An 8750-nucleotide genomic window follows, 5' to 3' on the forward strand; every position below is an offset into this window, starting at 1 on the left:
CTCTGACCTGCAGTCACAGGTCTAGGATTTTATTTTGCAGCTAAACTTGCTCATGTGTGCACACATGTGTATCAAGACATCCACTGCAGTGCTGCTTGTGACAGCAGTGGACTGGAAATGACCAAAATAGCCCTCATTAAGGGACTGGCTAATAAATAATGGTCATAAAGGCAAGAGAAAACTTTGCAGCTATTCAAAAGAATCAGGAGAATCTACTTATACGCCGCCATCAAGGCCCAGCAAGAGACACACAGAGTGAGCAGCGGTACAGACCTCACGGAAGGCACCAGCCTGCGTCCAGATAGACAGGGGTAGGGTGTGTGTTTATTCCACTTCTGAAAAATGGTTAAGAAATTAGACATGGTGGTTGCCTCTGGGGAGGGAACCTGAGGGGCTTGGGAGAGGAGGTGAGAAGGAAATTTCCTTTTCTCTCTATGTATCATTTTATGTTGTTTAAGTGAAATTAAAAGGCATCCTGAGAAGGAGACAGCTTGGAAGAAAGAGATGATGTATCAGGCCTGGCTGGAGGCGATGAGAGTGTGCGTAATGGCCCATCTGTGCGGTCCGAGGGTTGGGAGGGTGGCACAGGAGAGAACAAGCAGCAGGGTGTAGACGGTGCCGCGTAGACAGCAGCAGCTGGAGGGGCCCTGACCTGCCCTCAGCTGTTTCAGCTTCGGTTACACCCCATCAGTGGCAATTAGGGTTTTTCTGTTTGTTTTTGTCTTTTGTTTTGGAGACAGCCTTACCCTGTCGCCCAGGTATGATGCCCGTTCACCGCAGCCTCTGCCGCCCAGGTTCAAGTGATTCTCCTGTCTCGGCCTCCGAGTAGCTGGGATTACAAGCACCCGCCACCATGCCTGGCTAATTTTTGTATTTTTAGTGGAAACAGGGTTTTGCCATGTTGGCCAGGCTGGTCTCAAACTCCTGACCTCAGGTGATGCACCTGCCTCGGCCTCCCAAAGTGCTGGGGTTTCAGGTGTGAGCCACTGGATCCGGCATACATCAGGGGCAATTGATTCCCACTCAAGGCCTTAGACTCCACTGGAGTAACATGAGCACAGCCCTCCAGATCCCAGTTCATTCAGAATGGACTCACTGGGGAAGCTCAGTCAGCTCAGTAATTTTCATTATGCACTTGAAGTAAAAGCACACTCAGATCATTTACCACTGAGTCCCCAAGTCAGGATGCCTCTAGGAGCTGGGGAAGTGACACAGGCAGGCTGGGGTGGGGCTTGGCAAAACGGGGAGCACAAATTCCCAACTCATTTTTTTCCATCTGGAAAGAAGAGGTATTATCCTGATTTTTATGCTAAATCTTTCAATTTTTTTTTTTTTTTTTGGTGAGACAGGGGCTCACTCTGTCACCCCAGGCTGGAGTGCAGTGATGTGATCTTGGCTTACTGTAAACTCCACCCCCGAGACTCAAGCAATCCTCCCATCTCGGCCACCGGAGTAGGTGGGACTAAAGGTTCATGCCACCATGCCCAGCTATTTTTTTCTGTATTTTTAATAGAGACAGGTTTCACCATGTTGGCCAGGCTGGTCTCAGACTCCTGGACCCAAGTGATCCACCTGCCTTGACCTCCCAAAGTGCTAGGATTACAAGTGTGAGCTACCATGCCCTGCCTAAATCTCTCAAATTCTAAATGTTGCCAACCAACTCCAAAATTTATAAGGCACCATGGAGCTGAACATGTGTGTTTCTGGTGACCCAACAATTCCGCTCCTACGTGGATGCCCATGAGAGACGTGCACGTATGCTCACCACTTAGGAGCTTTGCCACAGTGCTGTTTCTAACAGCTGCAAATTGAAATGCCCACTAACAGGAGAGTGGACAAATCAATCATAGCAGAGCTGAACCATGGAATATTGTCACACGGCAATGAGAATGTGTGCACCATGGCCACGTGCAGCAATGCAGAAGCATCTCATAGTCAGCATGCTGAGTGGAAGATGCCAGACCCAGAAAGAGCACAGACAACATGATTCCCTGTATGGGAAGTTGAGAACCAGGCAACACTACTCCACAGTAATACAAGTCAGGAAGATGATTCCCTGCGGGAGGGCGTGGTGACTGGGAGGGACACAGGACGGGGGGCAGGGGGCTGAGCGTGTTGTTTTTGATCTGGGGGCTGACGACACAGTGTTTGGTTTGTACAACTGACTTGTGCACTTTAGTATGTAATATTTCAATTCAAAAGTTGTTGTTTTGTTTTTAAACAAGTGCAGCTGTGGTGGGTTGAATAAGATCTATCAATGGGCCGATTCAGGCTTGGCGGCAGGTTAGGACCAGGTATCACAGTGAGTGGCTTCCCAGCGGCTGGGCTTTTGAAGGTGCTTGAGTCCCAGCAGCCGCATTTTTTAAATCAGTCAGTGCTGAAGCCTGCAGCTCCACCCAGCTCTGTATCTACACCTTCACCTGTGACTGCCCTTCTTCCTCCTCTGCCTCCCTCGCTGCTGGAATGCTGAGGTCCTGAGGACGGAGGAAAGGCAGAGATCAAGGTTGGCCCTGCTATCCTCTGCCCATGTTGTTTTCCTTTTCTGGGAAGGAAGAGGGAATTGGTTGGACCATTTGCAGCCACTTAAGCTTTCTGTTTAAAAATATAATAAAAAATATTGCTCAGGATGTCATTATCCCCATTGAAAGATGAGAGCTCTTTCTGGAAGCAAGTCTGCCCGCGGGGCAATTGTGGGTAGTCAGGGACAGTCACTGCTACAAAGGGATGTGTAGTTGAGTGAAAACTTTAAACGCCAGGCAGCTGAAGCTGCTCGCAGTGGCAGAGAGCAAGGTGACTCTCTAAGGAGACCTGATATTCTTAGATTCTGAGTGGAGGGTTACCAAGCACATCAAGGGCTAGGGTCTCGGCCCCCCCGCAAATCCTATTATCTATTTATTATGAAACGTTTTTAAGCAAGTGGGAAAATTACAAGACAAGGGCAATGAATATCTCTATTCAGTGTCCAGACTCACAATTGTTAGCACTTTGCCGTATTGGCTTTATACATGCATATACATACACACGCACACACGCGCGCACACACACACACACACATACATATATTCTTCTCAAGGTGTTTCAAAGTAAGTTGCAGACACTGATATTTTACCCTTGAATTCTTCCCCATGGATCTTCAGAAAAATAAGAATAGCTTTCTACATAACCACAAAATCCTTATCAAGTTGAACACAATGAACAATAATTCCCTAATACCATCTCATACCACCCCATATTCAAATTTCCTTGTCTCCAAAAGGTCTCTTATGGTTGTTTTTATTTAAAAAAAAAAGCCTAAGATCCAGTTAAGGATTAATTGAGGGTTATGTGTCTTTGCTCATTTAATCTCAAATGCTCCTCTGTTCTTTCCAGCACCTTCTTTTGTCCCCACTGTGACACTGACTTTTTAAAGAGATCAGGCCAGTTGTCTGGTAGACAACTGGTAGGCCTCCTTCTGGATTTATCCATGTATTGCCAGCTGTCCCTGTGTCCCCTCTGTGTCTGGAAATGAGGTCTGAAGTGTTGCCCGCCCTTGATTTCAGCAGTTTTGGCAGGAAGCCTTCCTAGGTGGAGACGCTGGGAGCTCAGTGTGCCAGGCCGTCTGCCCTGGGTGGGGCTGGGTGCCTGGATGGGTTAGGTGCTCACAGCAGATGTCTCCACTGCAAGGGGATGCCTTCTCTTTGCTGTTAGCGAGTATGCAGGGGGTGATATTTGGCCCTAGATCTTGTGATTCTTTGGTCCTGTGGAGGAGAAGCTACAGGAGCTCAGGGGTTTTGAACGTGGATTAGGAGTGCTAATGTATCCTGTACAGGAGGCCGGCTCCCAGTGCCCAGGGTCAAGAGACAACACATCCCTTTGTTTCTCCTTTGCCAGGCTGAGGTGTCAAAGAATGGCCAGTGCAGCATTGCTGTCACCTCCTATGGCCCCATGCTTTGTGTGTACTCATCACTCTTCTTTCCTTTTTTTTTGAGATGGAATCTTACTCTGTCACCCAGGCTGGAGTTTAGTGGAACAATCTTGGCTCATTGCAACTTCCTCCTCCTGGGTTCAAGCAGTTCTCCTGCCTCAGCCTCCCAAGTAGATGGAATCACAGGTGTGTACCATGATGCCAGGTTAATTTTTGTACCTTTATTTGATTCTCCCAATGAGAACAAATCTCCATTTTGTTGGAGATGGGATTTTGCCATGTTGGCCAGGCTGGTCTCAAATTCCTGACTTCAAGCCTTTTGCCCACCTCGGCCTCCCAAAGTGCTGGCGTTCCAGGTGTGAGCCACCGGGCCTGGCTTCAGTGCACTCACCTTACTTAGCCCTTCCAGCAAGCCTTCAGGTCAGTCCGATTATTCTCCCGGCTTACAGATGGAGACATTGAGTCTTGGAGAAGTGAAGGAACTTGCCCATGACACCCAGGATTCAAAACCAGGGTGGTCCACTCCTAACCATTCCTCCGTATGTCGCCAATATTTTAACTTCCACTAAGACTATTTCTGGGGCTGTGTCCCTGCCTCAGGAGGCAGCAGAGGCCAGGAAAAGGTTTCCTGGTTGAGTAAGAAGCAGGAGACAAGATGGGGTATACACAGAGCTATGACTGGTAACCTAAATTTCTAAGATCCTGAATTTTACCTTTTTTTTTTTCTTTAGATGGAGTCTCACTCTGTCGCCCAGGCTGGAGTGCAGTGGCACGGTCTTGGCTTACTGTAACCTTCACCTGTTGGGTTCAAGCAATTCTCCTGCCTGAGTCTCCCAAGTAGCTGGGATTACAGGCACGCGCCACCATGCCCAGCTAATTTCTGTATTTTTACTACAGACAGGGTTTCACCATCTTGGCCAGGCTAGGCTCAAACTCCTGACCTGGTGATCCACCCGCCTCGGCCTACCAAAGTGCTGTGATTGCAGGCATGAGCCACCGTGCCCAGCCCCTGAATTTTACTTTTAACTTGTTTTTAGTTTTCATGTGTCATTCTGAAACCTAGTTATGACCATAACAATTTAATAGGACATACTGGCAACTATAATAAAGTTATAGCTTTTTAAATATTTTTTGATGGTTGGAGCAGTGGGTTAGTTTATTGGGCATGTTGGAAAGATGGCCACAGTCATGTTGGAGGTACTGGCTTCTGCGGGATGTCTGCTTCCTGCTGAGTTCTGCCATGGACACAGCATGACTATGGAGCCCGAGGGGTGTTCAGGGTGAAGAAGGCACAGCCCTGCTCGACGCAGTGGCTCACACCTGTAATCCCAACACTTTGGGAGGCTGAGGTGGATGGATTGCTTGAGGCCAGGAGTTCAAGACCAGCCTGGGCAACACAGCCAAACCCCATCTCTACAAAAAGTACAAAGATTAAGCACGGTGGTGCACGCCTGTGGTCTCAGCTACTCAGGAGGCTGAGGTGGGAGCATCACTGAGCCTGGGAGGTTGAGGCTGCAGTGAGCCAAGATTGTACCACTGTACTCCAGCCGGTGACAGAGTGAGACCCTGTCTCAAAAATAAAAAAATAAAAAAAAAAGAAAAGAGAAAAGGAAGAAGACACAGCTCTGGACTTAGAAGTTCATATGGGGAGACAGACTCATCTCCGAGTCCATCATAAGAAAGACAGGAGCCTTGAGGGGAGGGCACATTTAGAGTGATGGGGATGGAGTGGTAACAGTTGTGTCTGGGGAAGACAGGGAAAAATGGACATTTGTTCGCATTGGGAGAACCCAAGGAAGATTTTTGGAGGAAGGGGCATTGAGCTGGGCATAGACGTATGAGTAGGAGTTTGGGCAGTAGCACTGGTGAAGATATTTGGAGTCTGAGCAGTAGCACTGATGAAGGCATCGGGCTGAGGTGTACAGATGGGCATGTCTGTGTGGCTGGCACAGGACAGCAGGGACTAGGTTGGAAAGGAAAATGGTGGGGAGCCAAGATGGGTCAGAATCCCGGGTCTTATTCTAATAAGATCCCTTGGATCTTATTCCAAGGGCATCGCAGAATCGTGGAAAGAACTCAAGAAGAACCTGACCAGATCCGACGTACACTGGGGAGGGTACACCCAGGGTGGGATTTGAAGACCTGAGGAAGGAGGGCCAAGACAGCGACCCCGGTGGAGAGACCAGGAGAAGGAGGTAAGAGCCCGAGCAAAGGCGGCGGTGGAAGGAATGCAGGGATGTTTCAGGGAGAATAAATGTTGACAGGGCTTGGGACTGGGTGGCTGGAGGGAGTGAGGGGCCAGAGGAGGCTACTGTGGCCCCAAGATTTCCAGTCTGTGTGGCGGAGTGGATGGAGGCGGGAGCCACCCACACAGGACGCTGTGGGGGCAGAGAGGCTGGGGAAGAGGAGGTCGGCCTGGTGCGTGCCTGTTCAGGGCGTCCCTGGAGATGTGGGGACCTTGAGTCCGGAGTATGCAGAAGAGCACAGCCCTGGAGTTCACAAGCACGTCTCCCTAGCACCTCTGTCCAGGGATCAGAACTCACCTCCAGAGGGGTGCAGTGCGGACAGAGATCGGGCGTGTGCAGAACGGGGGTCATCTGAGAACGGGCAGAGAGGCACAGCTGGCACAGGACTCTGGGCAATTGGAAGTTCAGTGGTCACCTGTCAGGGCAGTTTCTATGGCAAGAGGGAAGTTCCAGGGCGGAGGGGAGGGGAGCCCAGGAAGCTGGAAGTTTGGGAGTGAATGGAAGGGAAGGTGAGGTGAGAGCTGCGGGGGACAGGGTGGAGGCCAGGGGATGAAGGGAGTCAGGATTCAGTGGAGAGGGGGCGAGGGAAGTGGGAGGCACAGGCAACTGAGGGACAATCCAGAAGGCAAAACTATGGGGAAAGCTATGAATTTCCGCTCAGCCCTGTGAGATGAGAGGCCTGGAGGAACCCTGGGGAGAGGACCTCCCACAGAAGGCCAGGTCCTGGCTGACAGGCTGGGAAGGAGCCAGGATCTGGGGCTTGTTGGATGTGGAAATGGGCTGGTCCCTGGCGTGTCCTGGACAGTGATGGGTAGGGGCCCATTTAAAGTTACCTAGGGTTTCCAAAGACCAGCCTGGGTGAGTGTGTGACCCGGAGCACGGAGACCCCACTGGGGCAGCCTTGAGAGTGGTAGACTGCCTCTGCTCCTTGTCAGTTGCTAATTATTTCCTGCAGAAGAGTTGAGGGGGTGTTACTTTCTTCCTCCACACCCCCTTCCTCTTTCACCTCTCGCCCACTCCCTGGTGCCCTCCTGAGAAACCTCTGTGCTTGTGCCTCTGTCCTCAATGGCCTGCAATCTGCTGAGCCACTCCTGAGCACGAGTGATACCAGCTATGCAAGGAAAGAGTGTTGTTCCCGTGGGTTTGGGGGAAGGAGGGCCAAGCAGGTTTCCTTCCTGTGGAGCTGCTCAGCAGCCTTGAGAAGCTGACGGGAAAGGCACTTTGTCCATCATGTGCAACACTGGGGTTGCGGTGGAGACTTTGGGATGCTGCAGGGCGTTCTGTACCAGTCTCGTTCACAGGAGTGGGGTCTACTCAGGGCTCACAGTGATGAGACAAGATGGCCAAATGGCAGGAGATGAGCATAGGAGCCTTGGGGGTGGGGCACAGTGATGGGGAGCAGCTGGCCCATTTCAGCGGGCCTTACTCTCCTGGAGGCCTCACTTCCCAGCCTGTCAGCCTTCTTAGGTGCACCCCCTTTGCACATCCAAAAAGAGTTTTGCTCTGCAAAGATGTGGGTACATATTTATTGTTTTGCTTTGCAAATCTTTTGGCTATGAGGACCTTGTTTAATGGAGGACTGGCACTGACGCCTCAGCAGACGCTGTACCTGCTTTAGAGAGGTCACTTCCAAATGAGACCAGGAAGCCGACACGTGGCTTTTCAACATAATGAAATATTTTGGATGTAAAATTGACTGATGAACAAATATATTAAATATCAAAATCTATATTAATAAGTTTTTTTCCCTCATGATTTGGAAACTTTGTATGTTTTCAGAATCATACATCTTTTGATAGGTGTTTTGGCAAGTTTCACCGTCCTGGATCTTGCGGGCCAGGGGTGCCTAGTTGGGGTCAAGGGAAATCTAGGGGTCTTGGAAAGCCAGGAGGGGTGGGAGTCTGAGATCTCCAGGAAGACAGGGTTGAGGTGGAGAGGCAGGAGATCGTAGGCAGAAACTGGCATCTGCCTTCAGGATGTTGGAAGGAGAGCAGCGTTGTGGAGGGATGTTGGGGTCCCTTGTGTGCCTGATGTGCATGGGCAAGGGAGAGTTTCTGCTGCCAGGACTCCCCTGAGGAATAAGGATCTAAAACTTGGGAGCAAGGCGGATGGCTGCGTGTGCGTGTCCTTTCAATGTCACGCGATAGCTTCTGTGAACAGGCCAGCTCGGGAGTTATTTATATTTAATTCTCTGGGGGAATTGTGGCTTTGATTCTCTTTGTACTGTTGAATAGGGCCCTGGAATCTGACATTAACATGCTAACTTGCAAATTTTTGTCTGGTAGAAATGAATCTGATTGCTGTCTGTTAGTGAAGAAACCTCCAAGGTCATGGTTTTATTTTTTATTTTTTGAGACAGAGTCTCACTCTGTAGCCCAGGCTGGAGTGCAGTGGTGTGATCTCGGCTCACTACAACCTCCGCCTCCTGGGTTCAAGCGATTCTCCTGCCTCAGCCTCCCAGGTAGCTCGGAGTACAGGTGCCTGTCACCAGGCCTAGCTAAATTTTTGTATTTTTGGTAAAGATGGGGTTTTACCATGTTTGTCAGGCTGGTCTCAAACTCCTGAGCTTGTGATCTACCCGCCTCAGCCTCCCAAAGTGC

This window comes from Sapajus apella, unplaced genomic scaffold (genome assembly GCF_009761245.1).
Source record: "Sapajus apella isolate SASKATOON/1434 unplaced genomic scaffold, GSC_monkey_1.0 scaffold15, whole genome shotgun sequence".
Lineage (NCBI taxonomy): Eukaryota > Metazoa > Chordata > Mammalia > Primates > Cebidae > Sapajus > Sapajus apella.